This window comes from Delphinapterus leucas, chromosome X, assembly GCF_059928025.1.
Source record: "Delphinapterus leucas isolate spDelLeu-1000000601 "Yukka" chromosome X, BTC_Dleu_Yukka2, whole genome shotgun sequence".
NCBI classification, from domain to species: Eukaryota; Metazoa; Chordata; class Mammalia; order Artiodactyla; family Monodontidae; genus Delphinapterus; species Delphinapterus leucas.
In genome coordinates this window covers 127,658,726-127,682,754 of record NC_143150.1, presented here as the reverse complement: position 1 = coordinate 127,682,754, position 24,029 = coordinate 127,658,726, and the positions used below count along the sequence as shown (strand labels likewise).

General features: G+C 50.4%; 1 protein-coding gene across 12 annotated transcripts in view; it reads left to right on the top strand.

Moving 5' to 3' along the window:
• Positions 1-24,029, top strand: part of TBL1X (transducin beta like 1 X-linked) — a 240,491-nt gene that overhangs the window by 83,637 nt on the left and 132,825 nt on the right. For 9 of the 12 annotated variants that reach the window (XM_089904828.1, XM_089904821.1, XM_089904824.1 and 6 more), the window contains one exon: positions 1,764-1,839. The gene's annotated coding sequence lies outside the window, so the exon portion shown is untranslated. Of the gene's footprint in view, positions 1-508; positions 1,527-1,763; positions 1,840-2,055; positions 2,164-24,029 lie in introns of those variants that run through there. The other 3 variants (XM_089904823.1, XM_089904827.1, XM_089904825.1) reach the window with 2 other exon arrangements.

Here is a 24,029-nt window from a genome sequence, read left to right as displayed (position 1 = left end):
TCGGCAGTGAAAGCTCTGAGTCCTAACCACTGGACTGCCAGGGAATTCCCTGTATCAGTTTTTTAGATGCCACATGTAAGTGATAGCGTATGATACGTGTCTTCCTCGGTCTGGCTTACTTCACTCAGCATGATCGTCTTGAGACCAGTGGTTCTCACAGGGGCGAGTATGCCCTCCAGGGGACATGGGCAGTGTGGGTCAGTTTTGGTTGTCACCTCTTGGGAGGATGGGGCATTCCTATCGGTGTCTAGTGGGAAGAGCCTGGGCTCCTGTCCAGTATCCTGCAGCGTAGAGGATGGCCCCACCGCAGACGCAACGGTCTGATCTAAGTGCCAGCAATGCCGAGGATGAGAAATCCTGCATCTAGGACTTCTCCCATCCGTGCTCCCATCCAGGCCCGTGGCTTCAGAGGTCGTGGTTACTGCCGGACTTAACTCTGTGACTGTGACCTCTCCCACTTGCTGAGACCTGTGTGTTTAACCACCTAGTTAACAGCCTGCTTGGAGAGCCAATGGGCAGTTTCAAAGTTCACACCTTAAAAGACTCTTGATTTCTCTTCCGCTCAGCCTTCGTGCCTCCTGGGCAATGGCCCCACCTTCCAGGTTTTGCTCAAGCTCTGAACCTAGAAGTCGTCCTTGCTTCTTCCGTCCCCTCCCCAGCACACCTCCGCCCTACCGGTGCGTCCTCCGGGTCACACCTCCAGACACGTCAGACGCCGTGCGTCCCTCTCCATCTCGTCTCTCATCCTCCCCACCTGCGCTGTGTGAGCCACTGTGTTCCTCTGCTGAGCAAGAGCTTCTCTGGGTTTTGTTCTAAGAACGATGGGAGCCCCTGAAGGGTTTTTAAGTAGAAAGATGGTCACATTTTCTTTTCTCATTCAGTCTGGCACTGGGTGAAGAGAGGTCAAGAAGAAAGGATCAGACTCCTTTCCAAGGGCTGCGGAGTCCTCCGTGACCCAGGACCTGCTGTCACTCACTTCTGCTGCCCAGTGCACTGGCCCTCCTCCCTGGCTCCCAGTCGCCAAGGTCGATCTCACCACAGGACATTTGCACTTGCTGGCCACTCTCACTCCCATTCAAGGGCTCCCTCCTCATAGAGCTCCATCCCAGCCCCCGGTGTAAACTCAGCTCCTTGTCTGCTGGTCACTTGTCTGCCACTACCAGTTTCAGCGTCATCACTTCTCTGCTGTTAAACGGTCTCGTTGTGAGTTTTCTGACGAGTTTACTGTCACTGATCTCCCCTCACTGAGATTCCCCCTATCCTCCCTTTTCACTGTCCGGCCGGGTAAGTGTCACATGACGGCAGACCTCAGGTGTCCCGGAAACCGGGGCAGCCCTGAGCTGCGTTTCCGCTTTCCACAGGACTGGGCGTGTCGTTCTCAGTAAGCCTGTGCTGAGTTGGCGTTGAATCTAGAAATACCTGTGTTGTCACTTAGCGTGTTTGGGGATGCTAGAGAAAAATGAGAGAGGGGGTAGATGTTTCAGTTACTGGAACTCCCTGCTGATGTGATCACAGTCGGCTCTCAGGTAGTGAGACTTCAGCACAGATTTGTGTGTGTGGACAGTCACATCGTGTGCTTTACGTGGAGACGTAAGCCTGCAGTTCACCTACGGTGGTTGTCTACCATCTGACGCTGTTATTATTTCAGCTTCTTAAGACCTCCTATTTCAGAAGTCGGCCTGCTTCGGGAACGGCCGAGAACGTATTCGAGATGTCTTCGTTGATATGTTTTGCCTGACTTTGGCTATTTTTTTCATTGACAGGTAACTGAAGACAGAAAACAGGCCTAAAAAAATAAACCCTCGAAGGAAGAAGGGATTTGCCTACGTTTGGCTCTGAGTAAGTGGAATTGTAACATGGATTCTTTCTTATTCCGTAATGAATATCCTGTCAACCGCTCCACGTTTTCTGGGCTTAAAAATTAACTGTTACTGTACGGCTGTACGTACCGGAAACAGGGATTTCCCAGGATTTCTTGTAATAGGAGATTTGGTAACCAAAAAATGCTTTCTGTCTGCGTCGGCACTTCACAGCAAGCTCCTGTATTTTATTTAGCTCCTGGAAGTCAGAAATTTTGGGAGAGAGAAAGGGAGATGGTTGTTAAAGCGCGTGTGCTTTCGAGGGAAGCATCGTCGCTGCTGTGTTTTCCCATGTGCATTTCAGGTACGTATTTTTCCAAAGATGGCTGATTTACAATAAACAGAGTTTTTTGACTCTTTCGCCTTTTACAGGCTCCCTTTGTCTTGCGTGTGCCTCTCAGAGTGTGTTTGGAAAATGACAGGCATCCAGACAGGCATCTACTGCTTGTGGACCAACCAGAATTTTCCATAAAAACCTCGTTTGGCACCATTGTGAGGCAACGTGGCCTGTGCTGTAGGCCCCTGGGGAGGCGTTTTCCTGCTGTCTGAGCCGCACGTGGACTGTTGTGAGGGGTAGAGAGAGCCCAGACTCACCGAGAACAGGGCCGCCTGGGTTCTGGGGTTGCCATCTTGGCTGCTGTATTTCACCCAGTTTACAGCGAGGCCCGATTCTCACCCACGTCAAGAGCATCCTTTTCAGACCACCTTTTATGAAAGTCTCCTATTTCTGGGATGACCATCCTTTGAATCTGTTGCTTCTGGAGCACTGTGGAGTATACCAGGATGTGTGAGATGTGTCTTGTGTTTTGGGGTAAGGGATTACAGGTGCTGGAAAGCTGTGGTGGGCATGGGGTGTGCCATGGGTGGTGCAGACATCTCCTGCTCTGGGAATTCCTAGGAAGGGTCTATTAGCCTGTGCTAGAGCAGCTGAGGAAGGCTGGACCTTTCTCTTCAAAGGGACACTTGGATTGGGTTCGGTGCTGCGTGGGATTTCAATACATACTGAGGAAATGCGTTCTAGACAGGGACTCTGTGGGCAAGGGTGAGGACTCAGGAATAAGAAAGCTTTTTCTTTTTTTAGGGAAAAGTGGATAAGCCAGCCTGGTGGAATGCAGGGGACTGGGGGGAGGGGCAGAAAAGGTATAAGAAAGAGGCAAGGACTCTGAACTTGACCCTGTCTGCACAGTGCCTAAAGGAGACTGATTCGGATTCTCTTAGCATTAGAGCTGCCATGTTTGTGCACCAAAGGTGACCTTTAGAACCAGCCCCCACGGGTGAAGAAGGATGAGTGTATCGTGGCAAAATACTTCTATAACACCTTACTGTGTGCCAGACATTGCCATAGTTTGGTTAACAACTTTATTGAGCCATAATTCACACAGCTGACAGTTCACCCATCTGGAGTGCACATACCAATTCAGTGGTTTTCAGTGTATTCACAGAGTTGTGTAACCGTCACAGTTGATTTTAAAACACCTCACCCCTCCCCAAAGAATCTCATACATGTTAGGAGTCACTCCCCATTCCCACCTCCCCCAGCCCCTGATCACCACCGGTCTACGGTCAGTGTCTGGGGATCTGCTCATTCTGGACGTTTCATGTAAATGAAGTAAATCACGTAACATGTGTGACTGGTTTGTGACTGGTTTCTCTTTTACGTAGCATAATGTTTTCAAGTTTCTTTGTAGCATTCCTTTGCCGAGTAACATTCCATTGTATGAATACACCGCATTTTGTTTATCTGTTCATCAATCACACACTGTTATTGTTGAAGGCTTCTATTTTGAAGTAATGTTAGACTCAAAAAGAGGCTGCAGAAATAGTACAGTGAAGTCTAGAGCACCTTCCTCCGCCTTCCCCGGCTGACAACATCTTACGTGAAGGTACTGCTTACCGAGAGTAGGAAATTTGACATCGGCACTGTTGGCACAAATGCAGACCTTATCTGGATTTTAGCAGTTCTTATGTGCGTGCACGCGTGTGTGCGTGCATGTGGACAGTGTATGAAATATGATCACGTGTAGATTCGAGCAACCCCCATTGTAATCTGATGCAGAACTCTTCCATCAGCACGGGGAAAGCTCCGTATGCCCCGTCTGTATGGTCACCCTCTCCAGCTCCTGGCGGCAACTGGCTTCTCCGTCTCTGTAATTTCATCCTTTCAAGAACGTTCCAGAAATGGACTCATGCAACGTGTGGCCTTTTGAGACTGCCTTTAGTGACTCAGCCTCCAGCACTTCAGATGCATCCCAGATGTTGTGTATTACTACCAGCGCCTGCCTAGTATTGCACCGTCTGGACACACCAGTGTGTATTGATCCACCCATTCGTTGAAGGGCGTTTGGGATCTCCCTAGTCTGAGGCTACGACAGACAGAGCTGCTGTGAACACGCAGGCACAGGTTTCGGTGTGAGCCAGATGCTGTTTTCAGGTCCCATTTATTCCTCATGCTGTCCGGCGAGGTCGGTGCCGTTGTTGCCTCTATTGTCCAGAGAAGGATGCTATGGCACAGAGCAGCCCTGGGTCTCCCCAGGTCATGTGGGCAGTGCTGGAGCTGCTGAGTTCAGAAGATGCAGCGATGGCATTGGGCTTCGCCACCTTCAGGGCGCTGCTCAGGAGAGGGTCCTGGCCCGGCTAATGCGGAGAGCAAGCCACCCCGCGTCCCCCACCAAAGAGAAGAGCGCCAGCGTCAGGGCTGGGATCTCAGCCGCCGCTGGGGATGAATTCCTTTCGTGGACTGAAAGAGACCCACCTCGGAGGGAGCTAAGCCCACTGTCCTGCTGAGCTGCATCCCCCTTTGGAGACCTTCTGTGTGCGGTCGGGGTGGAGGGTCAGGCACCTGGGAACCTGGGGAAGCCCTGCAGGCGTTGTCAGCTCTTGGGGTGATGGAAGGCAAAGCCACCGTCCACGGGGCGCGCACCCATGTTCGTGCTGCCGAGAGCCACCTGGCTGCGCTCCCAGAGCCGCTGCCTGTGCGCGTCTGCGGGAGCTGCCTTCGGAGGGGCTGCTTGCTGCCACCTGGATCAGTCATCCAGGCAGCGAGAGGCTGAGTCGTGTCCTCTGTTCTGCCCTTTGTCACTGTCGTTGTAGTGCAAGGACAGAGGGAGGAGAGGAGGAGAGCCCTACTGCTTCCGTCACCCGCGCCTCTGGCCCTTCTGGGAAGCTGCTTCGATCCTCTGAGCCTCGGTCTTCCTTTCTGTACAACGAGGAGGTTAATCCCTGCTTTGTAGTGTTTCGGTACAACGTGTGCAACATTGTCTTGAGCACGTGGAGTCAGTGCACATTCCTGTTCTTCCTCCTGCCCTTTCCCCACTTCCCCTGCCGTATTCACAGTCTGGAAGTGATGGAGAACCCCGGTGTACACAGTGTTTGCTTTGTGGCTGCGTTCTGTGTGTGCGTTCTGTGTGTGCGTGTGTGCCCGTGCGCGCACATGCGTGTCGCTCATTCTAAGCACCTGCCTTCTGCTTTCTCATTTTTCTCTGCTGTTCTTTTTTTTTTTCTTTTTTTTGGTAGGGGGTTCCTAGTAACTGGAATGGGTGGCCAGTTCTCACCAATTCCTTTCTATTCATAAAATCCAAGAAGGGCTCGAATGAGCCCAGTAGCTGTCATTAAAAGGAGCCCTGACTCCTTTTAGAAGTGATTCCCTGGAGCCCGGAGAGTTTCCTGTTAGAATTAATTAGAACTGGACACAGTAACAAGGACAAAACAGTGTCTTTTGTGGTTCTCATCTGGGTGGACCGTTGTGTTAAACACCAAACCGGTTGCAGGGGTTTTCATACTAAGTTGGTGCAGGTGGCAGCCCGGGGAGGGGTGGGGTTTGTTCAGCAGGCCTGGGGTGCCATGGGCTAGAGTGGGGTGTTGCTCATTTGTCTTATCGAAAGCCACAAAGCGTCCCGGGTGGCCTCGGAACCATAGCCCGTTGATTTAAAGACGTGCATTCCGTGTGGTAGAACGGTTGCATTTTCTGTGGCCTCCAGCTGATGAAAAGTGCTCGATGAGGTGCTGTTTGATGGCGTGATTCAGCCCTTCCTTCCTCCCTTCCGATCCTCGGTTCAGATTTAGTCAGTGTACTTTTCTTTCAAACAACGTTTGTCTTCTTGAATGCCCGGAACACACAGGTAGAGCCCCACAGACACTCCCTCCCTCCAGGCTATCAGGAAAACTGCTTTCCCCGGAGAAGCTACTCCTTTCCTCTCGAACCCACACAGGCTGGGCGAGGGCTGTCGCGAGCAGCCATGTCCCAGCTGAGGGATTGAAAGTCTGGTGAGCTTCTGCACGATGGAATCTGATGCAAATAGACATTACGTTCTGATTAATTAAATTCAAGAATAAGCTCTTGAAATTGGCTGTTGGTTCTGGTTGTAAACTGGCCCGAAAATGATGGGACGTTTCTGACATCTGTTGCTACTTCTGGCTCTTGTACCAAATCAAAGTATGTTGTTTTTCTTAGTGTTTCCTTTTGGTTTTCGTTGTAAACATGGGTGGTTCCCAGAGATCTCTTTCTTGGTTTAGGACAGTGGCTCTCAAGTGGGGGCAGTTTTTTACCCCCAGGGGACACTTGGCAAAGTCAAGAGACATATTTGATGGTCACATTTGATTGATTTGTTTGGGGGTGTGTGTGATACTGGTGTCAAGGGATGGTGCCAAACATCCCACAATGGACAGGACAGTCTCCCACACCCCGTCACACACCAAAGGATTATCTGGCCCCAGATGTCAGTAGTATGAGCTTGGCTGCTTTGGGAGTTGGCCCAAAACTTGGCACGTATTGAATATCGCCCTCTGTCTTCTTTCACAGTAGTTTAGTGGCTGTCGGCATTTACTCTGAAGCACCATGGTCAGGAGCTTTTGATCCTCGTATGATGTCACGAATACGCAGTATGACTATACTTTTAGAAAAGAATATGCTTGGATTTCTGTTCCTAAATTCTGTTTTCCTTTGCAGGAGGAAATACATTTTTGACAATGTGATGGTATGTGTAAATTCATAGGCATCAATTCACTTCAACTTCATTTAATTTATAGTCTGTTAGAAAGTTTGCATCATTTTTTTTTTATGGTCAGTAATAATTCTAGATCTTATTACTCAGGATAATTGCGGGGAATTTCTTGGTGGTCCAGTGCTTAGGACACGGCGCTTTCACTGCCCAGGGCCCAGGTTCGATCCCCGGTTGGGGAACAAAGATCCCACAAGGCACGCTGCACGGCCATCAGAAAAAAAAAATTGTGGGATCCTCCAAGTTCCTACTTATTGATTGATTGATTGATTGGCTGTACCACGAGGCATGCGAGATCTTAGTTCCCCGACCAGGGATCCAACCTGCGCTCCCTGCAGTGGAAGCTTGGAGTCTTAACCTCTGGACCACCAGGGAAGTCCCCAAGTTCCTACTTTTATAAGATTCCTCTGTGCACAATTAGCAAATTTTTAAGGGAACCCCCGACATGAAAATAGTCCTCCACAAGACTGTAACTGAAAGTTCATGCCTTTACCTAATAGCTATTTAAGTCCCATTGACAAGGGATTATTTTTTATAGTGATAATATGCGTAACATATAATTTCCCATCCTAACCATTTTTCCCCATAGGTGACAGTTTTATTTCCCATCTTAACCATTTTTAAACGCACAGTTCGGTGTCGCTAAGTATGTTCACACTGTTGTGCAACCACCCACGTGCAGAGCTTTTTTCATCTTCCCAAACTGACACCCTACACTCATTAAACAACTCTCTATTCCCCTCTCCCAGCCCGTGGCACCCACTGTTCTTCTTTATGTCTCTGAACTTGACTGTTCTAAGGACCTCACATAAGTGGAATCATATAAGATTTGGCCTTTCGTACCTGGTTAATTTCACCCAGTGAAATGTCCTCACAGTTCAGCGATGGTGTAGCATGTGTCAGAACCGTTTCCCGTTTTGTGTCTGAATAATGTTCCATTGTGTGTGTGTGCACCATAGTTTGTTTATCCCTTCCCCCATCGATGGATAGTTCAATGGTTTACAAAGAACTATTTTAAAGTCGGGTCCCTTTACGTCTGACTTGTGACCACTGTTTAGACATAGAAAGTGTTCCAGGCGGTGTGTGGGGAAATGATGAGGTACTCACACGGAACACTCCAGAATCTTCCTTGTACTCTTCCTCAAGTGCCCTTAACACATTTCTCTGCTGATTGATGTAGGAACTGCCTTCTTAGGAGAGCTTATATGTTCATCCCACCTGCCTCCTTCCCTTCCAAAGGAGAGAGCAATAGAAGAAGTATTTTGATGGGTAGCAGAAGTGTTCAGAATGGCACCCTGTGCCAGCCCACGTCCCACCGTGCTCTCTTTTTTTTTTTTTTTTTTTTTGTGGTACGCGGGCCTCTCACTGTTGCAGCCTCTCCCGTTGCGGAGCGCAGGCTCCGGACGTGCAGGCTTAGCGGCCATGGCTCACGGGCCCAGCCGCTCCACGGCATGTGGGATCTTCCCAGACCGGGGCACGAACCCGCATCCCCTGCATCGGCAGGTGGACTCTCAACCACTGTGCCACCAGGGAAGCCCTAAGTTTTTTTTTTAATGTATTTATTTAATTTATTTATTTTTGGCTGCATTGGGTCTTCGTTGCTGCACACAGGCTTTCTCTAGTTGTGGAGAGCAGGGGCAACTCTTTGTTGCAGTGCACGGGTTTCTCATTGTGGTGGCTTCTCTTGTTGCGGAGCACGGGCTCCACGCATGCAGGCTTCACTAGTTGTGGCTCTTGGGCTCAGTAGTTGTGGCTCATGGGCTCTAGAGTGCAGGCTCAGTAGCTGTGGCTCAGGGGCTCTAGAGCGCAGGCTCCGTAGCTGTGGCGCAGGGGCTTAGTTGCTCCGCCTGTGGGATGCATGTGGGATCAGGGTTTGAACCCGTGTCCCCTGCCTTGGCAGGTGGATTCTTAACCACTGCGCCACCAGGGAAGACCTCCATCCACTTTGAAGACATTTTTCTGTGTGACCACATAGTGTTTGGTTTACAAAACATGTTCCTCTAAAACACCAACTGTAAGCTGCCAATGTGTTTTCAACTGAGCCTTGTCACAGTGTTTACTGACATAGAATATTGTCACTTTGCGTTCTGTAGCTGTTTGTCTTTGTCAGCGGATGTAGGTAGAATATTAATCTTGTATGAAATTCAGATAAGTAGGGAGCAGGTGGATTTATGGCTCTCAAAACCTGTAAAGTCTGCAGCTGTGGTGAGTTCTTGAACTGTGAATAAAGAAATTCTGGACTGTGGTTAGCAAGGGCTGGCGTGACCTGATTTGCCACAAAATACATCATCCTGTCAGGGATCTGTTTCTTGCGATGTGTCTTCTCTGGTTTGCTCCTGATGCTGTGATGCTGCAGCCGTGGGCTCCCTTTGAGAGAAGAGTGAGATGCCTCCTTCGTGTAGTAGCCCGGGCATGGGCAGAGCTGCTCTGCACCCCCGGGAGGCTTCGGGGTCCCAGCGGCTAAAGCAAGTTCTCGCGTCCATTTAGTCTCTGGAGGTTGAGGAGTGTCCGCACCACAGGCTCTGTGTCATCCAGATAGGGTGCACGCGAGGCTCGGCGAGCGGGCGCCCCTCCCGGTGTCACAGGACTCCATCGACAGGACTGCAGCGCCTGCAGGACGAACGGAGTGGGGTGTACCGGGCCGTGCAGGGATTTTGGGAATGGCAGCTGAATTACTGCATTTTGGAATCGCTTTTGGAATCCCAGAGTCATGGCTGGGACAGACTTCCTGCCCTGTGTGTCCACTGTCCCCCAGCAAGAAAGATTGTTCCTTGGAGAAAGCGCAGAAACGATTGTGAAAATGTTCCCTTCTGTTGATACTGCAGAAGTGATTATCAAAAGTGAGTGCCCCTGCCACACACACACACACACACACACACACACACACTTCCCTAGAGTGGAAACATCCTCTCCTTGCTGACTGCCTCCACTGTCTCAGAGGAGGAATGAGTGGTGTTAGTGCATTTGTGATTCATCGCCCAGGCTGGATGGCTTGCAGGCACTTCAGCCAAAGCCACGTTTTCCAGCAGCTTTATTGAGGTATAATTCATGTCCATCAAATTCACCCCCTTAAAGTGTATGATTTGATCGTGTTTAGGGTATTCACAGAGCTGTACAGCCGTCACCACAATCTAATTTTAGAGTATTTTCAGTACCCCCAAAAGAAACCCCATACCCCTTAGCAGTCACTCCCCATTTCTTCCTCGCTCTCCCCAGCCCCTGGCAACTGCAGATCTGCTTTCTGTCACCGTGGATTTGCCTGTTCTGGACTTTTCGTATAAATGGAATCATATGATACATGGCCTTTTGTGACTTGTTTCTTTCACTTTGCATAATGTGTTCAAGATTTCGTGCGTGCTGCAGCATGCGTCAGTGCTTCATTCCTTTTTACAGCCAAATAATACGATTTCATTGTGGGGCTAGACGCTGTTTTGTCCATCCATCCATCAGTTGATGGACATGGGTTGTTTCCACAGTTTGACCACGGGAACCATGCTACTGTGAACATTCCAGTGCAGGGTTTTGTATGGTTGTGTGCAAAAGTAAGATCAAAATGACCCAGTGAACCATTCGCTCTCAAAATATTGGATTGGCCAGAAAGATGTTAGATGTTCCATAAGAGGTTACGGAAAACCCTGAGCAAACCTTTTGGCCAACCCGATAATAAAGGGAGGTTTGTAAGATGAAAATGTACAGTTTTCCAAGTTAAGGATTTTTAAGGTAAGTATCCTTGTAAATGTGTGTTTGTCTTTTAGCACCTGCCCCATCCCCCAAAGTATAGCACAACAGGGCTCTTTGAAGTTTAGAAGGTGTTGTGTCCTTCCCTGGGTTGGGGTAAACCGGGGCCCATGATGAGCGCGTCGCATCCAGGAGTCACTCGGACGCCGTGTGCTGGGTAAACCGGGGCCCATGGTGAGCGCGCCGTACCCAGGAGTCACTCGGACACCGTGTGCTGGGTAAACCGCGGCCCACGATGAGCGCGCTGTACCCGGGAATCACTCGGACGCCGTGTGCTGCACATTTGGGCAGATACCAGGCCTGCTGAAGGCGGTGCAGTATTGAAACAGGTTTGTAGATGGACCTGGACGACTCCAGCAGCACAAAACTGGGAGCAGGCTCCTCAGGAAAGGTTGGGTAACATGATGAGATGCCGCAGTTCGTCTAAGTGGGTCCACATAGCTTGTTTGGATGAGGTAGGTTCAACCACTTTCCTTTAACCCAGACTATATTTTTAGGCCAATCTAAATAGTTTCCAGGTGCGTACATTCTTCACTTATTGCATGTAAAGTTGGAATAAATGCCTTCTCTCTCGACTTCCTGTTTTCAAAAATACAGTTCTTAAAATTACCAGCTTGTCCAAGGGTCCAGTAGTCATTTTGTAGAAATTCCCATTCTTTAAATCTTTAAGCACCACCACATTTTTTAAAATGTCATTCTTGTTTTTCCAAGCCTAGATCGTCCATCGTGCCTGGTGGTAATTTGCCTCCCGGTGATTCTCTTCCTGAGGTCTTCGAGAAGCATGCGCCGTGTTAGAACTGTAACGAACGCCGTCGGATGGCCTAGGGCAGCCGCCCCCAATAGAACTTCCGATGAAGAGGGGGTCGTTCCACACCTGTGCCATCCGGTGGAGCGGCCACTGGCCCCGTGTGGGTCTTGAGCATTTGAAATGTGGCCAGTGTTCTGAGAAACTGGATTTTAGATTTTTTCATTTTAATTCATTTAAGATTAAAGAGCCACATGTGGCCAGGGGTTACCCTTCGTGGACAGAACGGGTAGATCGGGAGCCTTATTTGAAGGCTGAGTTCACTGAGGCCCACAGTGGTGGCAGGAGACAAGATCCGTCTTTAGAAGAGCCAGACTGACCTGGACCTTTATCTGGGGCGGGGGGGGGGGTGGATACCTGACCCCTTGAGAACAGTGGTTCTCTAAGGAGGTGACTTTGCGTTTGCTGCCCCTCCCCCTCCCCAGATATCTGGCAGTGTCGGGAGGCACTTTGGGGTTGTCACAGCTGCGGGCAGGGGAGTTCCTGGCGTCTAGTGGGTGGAGGCCAGGGATGCTGCTCTGCACCCTGTGGGGCACAGGACGGCCCCCCACACAGAATGATTTGGTCCCAGATGTTACCAGTGCCTTGGGGGTGAAGCCCTGCTGCAGATTCACGAGGCTGGCCAGGTCCTTCCACGTGGTGCGGACGGCTGCGGCCCCATCTTGTAAACGGCGAGGTGGAGCTTGCTCACGGGGACTAAGCTGGGCAGGTGTGCAGCCCGGTGAGACCAAGGCGGGAGGGGTGAGTGGGGCGTGCGCCTCCCGTGTGCTGGCCCGCTAAGTGTATGGCTAGGAAGCTGGCGTTTGTCAGGGGTCAGTGTGCAAGTGTCCTTTTAAGTGGCAGAAGCCACAAAGTCCTCCCTGCTGTGCGCTGCGTTCTCTCAAGTTGAATTACGGGAACCCTGCCCCTCCCTGGTCACCAGCGTGACAGGAGACGGCCACAGGGCCTGGATGTGTCCTCGTCACTTCGGGTTTGGTGACTTACCCCTCCAAGATACTCAGAAAGCATTTGGGAAGGTCCTTTTTTGCCAACCAGTCTTGGCAATATCGAGCCTGTATCCGCTGGGTAACCGCAGAGGAGCATCCACCTCTCGTTAAGGGCCGTGAGGGAATTCTTAACAATGTTTCCTGGGGGGCTTCCCTGGTGGCGCAGTGGTTGGGAGTCTGCCTGCCGATGCAGGGCACACGGGTCCGTGCCCCGGTCTGGGAAGATCCCACATGCCGCGGAGCGGCTGGGCCCGTGAGCCATGGCCGCTGAGCCTGCGCGTCCGGAGCCTGTGCTCCGCAACGGGAGAGGCCGCAGCAGTGAGAGGCCCACGTACCGCCAAAAAAAAAAAAAAAAAATGTTTCCTGGGTATAGTAAACGGCCCCGGCACGCACCCCAGCTGGAGGCAGTCCCCCCACCTCCCAGCACCCCCAGCCCTCCCCCCCCAAAGCAAACTGCTGTCGTGGGAGCTGGCCCTGGTCCCAAGAAGGACGGGGCGTCGTGAGTGACGCGTACACGTTTGAGGGTCGAGGCTGAGCCCTGCATCACGCCGAGCTGGAGGAAGCGGAAAGGAGCCCTGGGCGATGCAGGGCCGAAAAGGGCTCTGTCGGCGGTGCAGAGTGGAACGAGATGCTGCAGTCAGACAAGCGACGTCCTGTGCTCGAGCACAAACGGGTCGCCGCGGCAGGATGCAGGGGCAGCCTTGGCAGCGAGGCCGTTCCTGGCATCGTGGAACTGAATTGGCCGTTTCTTTTAAGGATACTGCAAAGTGTTGCGATCTCTGTCATCCTAAGGAAGCTCGGACAGCTTGCCAAACAGATAACATAATAAGAGAAAGAAAGGAAGCCATGATGCTTCTATTCTGTGGAAGTCATTTTTATCCTGTTTGCAGAAACCATAGATTTAAGCGGGACAGATCTGTCAGCAATTTAATAAGACAGTTATCCTAGAAGTTAAGTTGAAATCATTCACAAAAATAAGCTCTCTGGCAAACTTGAAACCCCAGGGGGATTTTGGATTCTATTTAATGTAAAATTCCTTAAAGCAAAGACTAGCAGGCATTTCGTTACAGTTCCAGGCAGTTTATTTATTTATTTATTTTCCCCTAAGTATTTGTGAATGTATGAATTGCTCTGTGTGCCAAGCATGGAAAATAAAACCACAGAGAGGGGGAGGGCGGTGTCAGATAAATTCCTTTTCAGCAGAGAATTGAGGCGTCTTGTTATAACAGAATCCATCTCCGCAGCAACGTGATGCAAGAAGCTGTAACAGAGCTGAACTTTGCGGACTGTATCTCCACGGTCGATGCATTGGGAAGCCCGCCCAGGCATTCGTCGCAAGCTCCAGTCTTAGATTTGGTGTGAAAGGGGCTTTAGGACACCTGCCTGTGGAGTAGCGAAGGCACAGCTTCTAGGATTCTGATTTTACGTCTTCTAGGGACTGGGCCTTGACGTATCTTGCGTCGATGCTTACCGACAGAACTGGAAATCGGAACCAGAATAATTAGAATGACTTTTCAGATCCCGTATGTGAGCCGAGAAGGGACTCGAAAGCACGCCCTGTTTATTCTTGCAAGGCTGAGGGAGGAAAGGACGGGGCCATGAGTCGCTAAGAGCTGGTTGTCATTTTCCTTTACACAGCTTGGGATGCCTCTGCATTTGGGGGTTCCGGATCCGGCGGGTTAGGATCCCCGTGCGGCCAGGAAGAGAAGTGAGTGCATGGGACTGCTAGCTGGTTTACACTCTGACCTCTTCTCAACAGGTCAGCCTTTTAGTCCCTGCCCCCCGCTCCCCCCTCCAGAAGACAGCAGAGGAGGGAGCCCACAGCCATTTCACATGCTGGACGTGAGCACTGTTCTGCAACTGGGAGTGACAGAAGGTCAAGGAAGGGAACGGGAAGATGGAGATGACAGAGGGAATCTTTTAAGTGGGTTCATGAAAGTAAAGGGAGCCACACTGGTACCAGCGTTTTTTTTGTTTTTGTTTTCTGGCTGTGCCGTCTGGCATGCAGGATCTCAATTCCCTGACCAGGGATTGAAGCCATCCCCCTGCAGTCGAAGCACGGAGTCCTAACCCGTGGATCGCCAGGGAATTCCCTGGTACCAGCTCTGCTATTAGTTAAAATCATATTGATTTAACCCCTGTCATTATTAGTAGTGCTACAGTTCTTGTTGCTCTTGGAGAAATTATTGCACATCCATCTTGAGTCCCTAGAAATGACAGCCCTGCTGAGTGAAAATGGTAAAGACCCCTTTCGTGTGAGGCGTGACATTACACAGAAACAGTTTTTTTTCATCTTCCCAAAGGCCATCTGAGTGAGTTGGTTAAACTCTTGTGCTTGCACATCTGCAGGTTCTTTTCTCGTGCTCTCTGTGTTATGATTGGCTCTACCATTTCTCGTCCACCAGGATGCATCAAAAGGAGTCAGAGTTCACACTTTGCTCCAGAACGTTCCAAGGATTAGGCTCCAGTGAGGAGCCTTCAAAGGCTCTAGTTCTCACTGAGGGGGGATTTTACCCCCCGGGCGACTCTTGGCAACGTCTGAAGATGTTTTTGGTTGTCCCAGGTAGGGAGGTCCTCCTCTCATCTCTTGGGTGGAGACCAGGGATGCTGCGCATCACCCTGCAGTGTACAGGACGGTCTCAAGAACGGTGTCATCCATCCCCAAACGTCACTAGTGCCGAGGCTGAGAAGCCCTGTCCTAGGGTACTTTCCACTTGCTCGGTGCTGCAGGAAGGGCTCTCTATCTAAGGATTGTCTCCTTGGAGAGGGTCACGTCCCTGTACACTGGCCCACTGTGCATGTCCCCAAATTCTGAAAGGAAGCTGGAAATGTGAGGGTCAAGTCAAAGGAAGCCTCCTGCCTGTTGAGCAAAGCAGGGACCCTTGTGAGCTGGTGGAGGTCTGCTGCCTGGCCCAGCCCAGCTAAGGCCTGACTGTGTTGCCTTTTTAATTTTTATTTATTTTTGGCTGCGTTGGGTCTTTGTTGCTGTGCGTGGGTTTCCTCTAGCTGCGGCGAGCGGAGGGCCACTCTTGGTTGCCGTGCGCGGGCTTCTCATTGCGGTGGCTTCTCTTGTTGTGGAGCACAGGCTGTAGGCGCACGGGCTTCAGTAGTTGTGGTGCATAGGCTCGGTAGTTGCGGCTCACAGGCTTCAGTAGTTGCGGCACACGGGCTTCAGTAGTTGCGGCACATGGGTTCAGTAGTTGTGGCTCATGGGCTTCAGTAGTTGTGGCACACGGGCTTAGTTGCTCCGCGGCCTGCGGGATCTTCCCGGACCAGGGCTCGAACCCATGTCCCCTGCATTGGCAGGCGGATTCTTAACCACTGCGCCACCAGGGAGGTCCCCCTGACTGTGTTTCTCATCGCATTTTTCATGTAGGTTTCGCCAAGGTTTCTCCTGAAGGATGCTGACTCAGGGCTGCCCCTCCGGGTTCATTTCTTTCCAGAGCAGTTAGGGTGAAGCGTGAGCTCAGTGTTCCCCGAGGAGGAGTTATGAGAATCAGGCCCGCGTTTGCTAATTGAAGGTATAGGGAAGCTTCAGCATCGTTACCAGAGTGCTGCTCACCATTTCCCAAGGGTTGTTAGGGTTGGAGACCGGGCAGCAGATGCCTGTGGCTTCTACGGCACAAATGAGATGTGTCGTGAAGGCCCCCGGCCAGTACACTCACAGCCTTAATTATTGCTTGGGCACAGCAAGTGCGTGTTGAAGCAGTGTTTCCGTGCCCACTGGAAGTGCGATCTCTCACATGACGGTCATGCTGTTGGACCTGCCCGCGTTGCAGTCATTAGGCCTATAAGCTGAACACTTCTCTGTTGATGCTCCCCAGGGGAACCTAATCCCCACAGGGGTAGCCTTAGGAAAGGGCCAGGCGTTCAACGTGTTGATTCCATTTCTTAGTTCTGTTTGTGCGCTACGGCCTTAGTGCCTAGAAAAAAGAATTCCTTATTTTTATCCAGTGCGCCTAAGTCCGTGATGCTTGGGATACTGTTTATCTGATCAAGCACATAGGGAGATGAGGTTTGTGAATTTCAGCTTTATTTCAAGAAACTCAGTTGGAAGATTACTGGCCATTCATCACTGTGTGATGGCTGCTTTAATCATTGGGGTTCCCGTGGTTTTCTGCTGTTTCTGTTTCAAAGAGGGTAGTGAGTAAAATTGGATGTTAAAGTTGATTGCATTGGTTAAAGATTGGGACAGCGTTGCATATATAGTTTAGAAGCTAGTCGGCTAACGTCTGACATATACACTCTTAGCTTGTTAACATGGAAGTTGTCAAACATACAAAAGTATATAGAATATTTTGGTATATTCCCCCTCACCCTGCTACACCCACTGTCAGGATTTCATGAGCTGGTGTCACCTGTCCCCTCACTGTTTTTTTTTCTTTCTATTAGAATAATTTAAAGCAAATCTCAGGCATCTTGTTATTGAGTATTTTCGGATGTATCTCTAATATAGAAGTATTTTTAAAAATGTATTTACCAAATACCATCATTATCCTGTATGACTTTCCTCTGGCTACTGTAAACAAATTACTACAAACCAGGGGGTCTTGAAACAGCAGAAATGGATTTTCTCACAGATCAGGAGGTCAGAAGTTCAAAATGAAAGTATTGGAAAGGTCGGTTCCTTTTGGAAGCTCTGAGGGAGAATCTACTCCACGCCTCTCTCCTGGCTTCTGGTGGCCCCGGGCGTTCCTTGGCTTGTGGCCGCATCACTCCAGTCTCTGCCGTCATCTTCACACAGCCTCCTTCAGGTGTCTATGTCTCCAGATCTCTCCTTTCGCTTCTGAAGACGCCAGTCATTGCATTTAAGGCCCACCCTAGTCCAGTATGACCTCATCTGAATTTGATTCTGTCTGCTAAAGACCTGATTTCTGTATAAGGTCACATTCACGAGTACTGGGAGTTACAACTTCAACATAAGTTTTTCCGGGGACACCATTCACCCCACCCAGTAGCTGTGAGCTTAAGTCTGAGCCAAACATGCTGACTTGATTAACTCACCAGCTACCAGAAATCTTTGCTGGAGCGTGTCCATTATACAGATGGTTGCCTTTAATTGAGAGGTGGTTTTACCTGTCATCCCATCCCCAGGAGGGAAGTGAGTGTTCTTGCTCAGGGTCACACTTCTGGCGAGCTGTGGGGCTGGGGAAGAACCTTGTCTGGCTCCAAATCCAAGGAAACCGGCTACTGTTTATAATGCAGGTTCATGAGATGTGTTTGCTTGAAGTCTTAGAATGTAAAGTGTGTATTGGATGATCTCCGTGCGTCTGTAGGGCTGTACATCCACTCCTTCTTAATTATTTAAGCAAGTTGTTGGTGCTCTAAAAGTACACTATTTTTTCACCAGAGTTTCACATGTATTTTAAAACGACATAACTGTGTCTTTAGTGCATTTCTTTAAGTATGCTAAACTTGGCCATGCTTCTCGTTTGTACACCACCCACCATGCCCGCCTGAAGGGGTCTTTCCGTTGGGTTGGCCCCCGTCGGGATTGCAGACCGAGGCTTGCAGGTGAATTAATCACGCTCTTAGGGCTCGGTGATGGGTCTAGAGTGTTAGTTTGCTTGTCATTTCAGGCCATGCAGATGTTTTCTACAATAGTGCATCATAACTCATTTTTTAAAACGAATAGACTTTTTTTTTTAAAACAATGTATGGGGTACAGAAATCATTCTTTTTTTTTTTTTTTTTTGTGGTACGCGGGCCTCTCACTGTTGTGGCCTCTCCCGTGGGGGAGCACAGGCTCCGGACGCGCAGGCTCAGCGGCCATGGCTCACGGGCCCAGCCGCTCCGCGGCACGTGGGATCTTCCCGGACCGGGGCACGAACCCGTGTCCCCTGCATCGGCAGGCGGACTCTCAACTGCTGCGCCACCAGGGAAGCCCCATTCTTCTTTTTAATGAAAGTGTTTATTGGCAATAAACTTAGCCTCAACTTACTTGTATTTACAGTGTCATTTTGAAATGGATACTCTAAGAGAACTTTTGTTTATACTCAGGATAATAATTACACAAAATTAAGTGATGATTCCAAACGTCCTTCGGATAGATTACTGGCAAGATGCCTCATGGACCGAGGCTTCCTCTTAGGATGTGTTTTTGGGGTTGACTTTCTTGCTGTTCTCAGCTGCCTGGATTCCTGCTCACACACAGATAATCCCTCGACATTTTAAGCATTGTATTTATTCTTGCTTAACTCTTCATCAATGGTTGAACTCGAGAGTTCTTTTTAAAAATTGCATTTTTAAAAATTTCCTCTTGGGAGTTTTCCTTTTGAAAAGGATACAAATGGTGCTAACCATTTAAAGTATACATTGTTAGCCATATGTTAATTTTTATATCCCTAATGTCTAAGAATCATGACGTAATACTAGTATGGGCTCAGAGTATGTCCCCTAAGATATTTACCAGTTACCAAGGAGAGGATGGATAACCTCACCAGGAATAAGGCATAGTGACATCGTGTGATGCCCTGAGGACACAGCGTCACTTCTGTGGTATCCCTGCCTGGAATGCATAACCTGCATCTAATCGAGAGAAGTGGACAAACCCAAAAGGGGGTGGGGTGGGGGGCGGCATTCTACGAAATAACTTCTCGCGCTCGTCCAAAGAGTCTGGCTTTGAATGGCAAGGAAAGAAAGGGCGACTGAGCTTCCCTGGTGGCGCAGTGGTTGAGAGTCTGCCTGCCGATGCAGGGGACGCGGGTTTGTGACCCGGTCCGAGAAGATCCCACGTGTCGCGGAGCGGCTGGGCCGGTGAGCCATGGCCGCTGACCCTGCGCGTCCGGAGCCTGTGCTCCCCCACGGGAGAGGCCACAACAGTGAGAGGCCCGCATACCACACACACACACACACACACACACACACACACACACACACACACAAAAAGGGCGACTGTCACAGGTCAACGGGTTGTGGGGTCCTGGATGGAAATCGGAGACAGAAGAAGGACCTGTGAGTTTGCTTAAAGTCTGTAGTTCAGTTAGGTGTGTTGTGCCCGTGTTGATTTCTTTGTTTTGACCATTGCTGTGTTTATTTAGGATGTTAACACAACAGGAAGCTAGGTGAAGTCTTCGTGGGAACTCTCTACTATTTCTGCAACTTTCTATAAGTCCAAACTTATTTTAAAATAAAGAGTTTTTTATTTTTTTCCCCAAGGAATTCTTTTACATATGATTTAATATGATTAACTAATGTTTTGGGTGGTGTTGCCATAACTTTTAGCAGTTTTATGTTTCTTTGTAAAGAAAGTGCCAAAATGTATTTTCACGCAAAACTATCAACTGAGACCTTGTTTAGTTTGAACAAAATGTCATGGAGGTAGGGCTGGTTTTACTTAGGAATTCTGAACATTTGCAAGTTTTTTTAAGGAAGTTCATTTTGTAGCGTTCCTCTCCTTGGAAGAAAACCCACCCATGCTCAAAACACAGCATCTTTTAAAGGCATTTGAATTTTTAAAGAATTTCCTCCCCTTACTTTTGCTTTGCTTATATGAGTAGGGCTGTTCAGGGGTATTCTGAATTTCGCTTTTAAATCAGTGCTGCATGTCATTCTGGTTGATCTGTAGTCTTATCCTCAGCCTCACTGGAAGGGGCCCCTCCTTCCCGTTCTTAGCAATGTTAAGAGAAACCAGTGAGAAGATGGGGCTGTTTGAGTCTTGATTGGCCCATCCCATAGGGCAAAGGATGCCCCTGGGGGCATCCCTCAGAGACTCAGGGGCTACCCCCAATCCAAGTCATTATGGGGTGTGGGGGGCTTGTGGGGGGAGGAGTGACGGAAAAAGTGGGTCGGGGCCAGGAGGAACCCAGCAGGGAAGACCCGGTACAGATCCCAAAGGTGGAGCTGGTCCAACATTTCTTGGGCTCTGCCATCCCAGCTGGGACTCTTGTTAAGTCCATGTGCCCTTGAGCAAAAGCTCCGAGTTTTAAGCCTAAGTTTTGTGCTCTGTCAAAGAATATCTTTCCCCTCATATGAGGATTAAATGCAGTTGTCCACGGAAAGCACTTAGCACAACGCCTGGCCCTTCAGCAGTCACTAGGCCCATTTGATGTTATCTTTTGTCCTCATTTCATAGCAGAAGAGATCACTGAATCGCACAGCCTCCTATCTGCCTCTCTTTGCTCAGATGCCATGCTCTGTGTCCCAGTTCACTGCTCTCCCTTGTCCCCGCTGATTTAAGCTGTCTCTTACCAGTTGATATACTTACAGACTAAATCGTTGTTATTCTGAAATGTATGTATTCGTTCAGGGATGACGGAGTGACTCGTGCTTTGTGCCGGTTACTATAATCAAGTGGTGGCAATGGGGTGGGTCGGGGAGTGCAGAGGACCAGCCAGTTGTCAGCCGTCTTACGGAATGCCTGATGGGGTGCAAAGCCCTGCCCCTTCTTCTGGGAAGGGAGGACCCCTGAGCACCCTCCTGTGGGGTGAGGACAGCTGTGTGGGGTGCCCCTGCCCTCCGGAGGTCAGGGAGGTGACATCTGAGCCAGCGCACCGCGGATGCAGAGGTTTTTGGAGTCCAGAGGAAGGCATCCTTGGCTCAAAGGGCAGCATGTACTCCTAGGGCATGTCTGGGAGATGGAGCCTTCGGTGCAGCTGGGACCGGGGAGAACGCCCAGGGGACAGGGGCTGGTCCAGAGCATTGCCTGGGAACCAGCCAGCTCGTTTATTTTTTATTATTTTTGTGGTACGCGGGCCTCTCACTGCCGTGGCCTCTCCCGTTGCGGAGCACAGGCTCCGGACTCGCAGGCTCAGCGGCCGTGGCTCACGGGCCCAGCCGCTCCGCGGCACGTGGGATCCTCCCGGACCGGGGCACGAACCCGTGTCCCCTGCATCGGCAGGCAGACTCTCAACCACTGCGCCACCAGGGAAGCCCCAGCTCGTTTATTAATGAGTGAAACAAAGCCACTTGGTCACCCGAAGAACAGCTTTGATTTTATTTTGGTAATCTGCATTATTTTGAATAGGAATGTAAAACTAAATTTTCCACGGGCAAACGCGTTTCTTAACCGTTCATTCCCTTAAGCTTCCATGAAATAGTTTCTTATGCGTTGACGCCATTTTTCCTCTTCCTGCTGACGCCTGTTCCTGTGTTCGTTCCGCGTCTGCTTTTTCCTTCGTGATCTTTGCCTTCTTGACGTTCACTGTCACCCCCTGCTCTGCATCCTGGTCCTTCCTTTGCTTCTTCCCAGTGTCCACTCTGTTTACTGCCCGGGGCGCTGACCTTTCTGCCAGGCGCTAACCATGCAGCGTTTTAAAGAAGTGAGATCGTGTCACAGCTCCTGGGGTGTAGCTGTGGCTTCTCGAACCTGGGCCTTCTCACCCACCTTGGTTGTGGAGAGTTAGGGAAACCTTAACCCTTGGGTCGTTATTTGTAGAGCAGGTTAAAGAGCCTCCCTAGTAGTTATGAAAACTTTCATGTCCAGTCACGTATTCTTTTCTTCTTTTAAAATTTTATGGCTGCGCCCCGCGGCGTGTGAGATCCCAGTTCCCCAACCAGGGATCGAACCCGGGCCCCTTGCATTGGCAGTGCAGAGTCTTAACCACCGGACCGCCAGGGAAGTCCCTCTGTTTTTGTTTTTATTGTGGAAAATATACATAACAGTATCATTTTAACCATTCATAAACGTACAGTTCAGTGGCATTAAATGCATTCCTAATGTTGTGTGGCCGACCATCTCTACCTGCAGCTTTTTCATCATCCCTCCAGATAACTCTGAACCAGTGAGACAGCACCTCACCCTTCCGTCTCTCCCGGCCCGTAGCGCCTTGTAAGCTATGTTCCACTTCCTGTCTCTAAGAATTTGACTCTAGGTGCCGCATATATGTAGAATCGTATAATACGTGTCCTTTCGTGTCTGGCTTATTGCCCCAGGCACAGTGTTTCCAAGATCCTTCCATGTTGTAGCCGATGTCAAAGTTCCGTCACTTTTTATGGCTGAGCACTGGTCCACTGTACGGTCGCCGCTCCTTTCAGAAGAGCGATCAGTGTACTGCCCACGTCGCGGTGCCAGAGGCCAGAGTGCTCGTGGGTCTTCCCATGTTACATGTTGTACCATGTGCTTCATGGGAGAGACGTTCCTCTGAGTTTTCACGTGTGTTGCCTGTTTTCACACCTCGCTTCTGGAGACGTGGGCGTGGGATGTGGTACTTTGTCTCTTTGATACTGTCGTAATGGGATTGCCCCCATCTGATCTATTCAGACCAGACAGAGCCCTTCCTTCCTTCCTTCCTTCCTCCCTCCCTCCCTCCCTCCCTCCCTCCTCCCCCTCCCTCCTTCCTTCCTTCCCCCCCTTCCTTCCTTCCCACCCTTCCTTCCTCCCTTCCTTCCTTACCCCATTCCCTCCTTCCTTCCTTCCCCCTCCCTCCCCCTCCCTCCCCCTCCCTCCTCCCTCCTCCCTCCGTTCCCTCCTTCCCTCCCTCCCCCCTCCCTCCTTCCCTCCCCCCTCCCTCCCTCCTTCCCTTCCTCCCTCCCTCCCTCCTTCCCTTCCTCCCTCCCTCCCTCTCCCCCTCCTCCTCCCTCCCTCTCCCCCTCCTCCTCCCTCCCTCTCCCCCTCCTCCTCCCTCCCTCTCCCCCTCCTCCTCCCTCCCTCCCCTCCCCTCCTCCCCTCCCTCCCCTCCCCCCTCCCTCCCTCCTCCCTCCCCCCTACTCCCTTCCCCCCTCCCTCCCTCCCTTCCCCCCTCCCACCCCCTCTCTTCCTCCCTTCCCCCCTCCCCTCCCCTCCCCCTCCCCCCTCCCCTCCCCCTCCCCCTCCCTCCCTCCCTCTCCCCTCTCTTCCCTCCTCCCTTCTTTCCTCTCTTCCTCATTCAGCCAGCATTTCCTGAGCTTGTAGCAGGTGGGGCACTGCGATGAGAACTGACCACCAGCTAGTGGACGTGCACAGGCCCAGCCCCCCCCCCCCCCCCCCCCCCCACGGGAGACTTTGTAGCTTCAGGATGTACTTGGCTCAGCTACATCCTCTTCCCTAGGTGTTTATCTTGCCTTCTCAAGGAATTGTTAAGACTTTTTAATTGCAAATAAAGGGGTTTAGTATTTGTTTCTGTATATCTCATCCAGTGCCTTTTAAAACTCATGTTTCCTGTTTTTTCTTTTACATGAGAATAGCCACAGCCGTGAAAAAAAATCAATTAAAGTGTGATTCACCACCACCATTTGTAACTGATTTCTAAGTAGGACTTTTTACTGGTTCTTGGATCACTGCGATGCAATCTACATAATTCCTCTCTACTTGAGGGGAAAAAGAAATGTGTGTCTGGGGTGGGGGGTGGGTGGGCATCTTTTTGGCTTCTGGGGGTCTGGCGCTGCCCCATCCCAGTGTTGACATATCACTAGAAGATTAGGGCACATCCGACATGGAGGTGGTGAAGAATTCAGCCGGGATATGTTCTGTGTTCTGTATTGTAGAGAAATCGGCTGGTTTTCACGCCTTCAGTGGTGAATCAATAGGACACGTGGTGGTAGATGAAGCCTTGGCTTCTGCCCTAATGAGCGCAAATTATTCTTCTTGTCTTCATGCGTCCCTAAGTCCTGCTTAGGAACTTGAAGCAGACCACACCTCTGTGAAGTCCGTAGGTGTCTCCATGGTGAAGGGGGTGTACATGCACGGGTTAGCCTAGTTTCCTGCCCCGAATGCGGGGAAACCCCT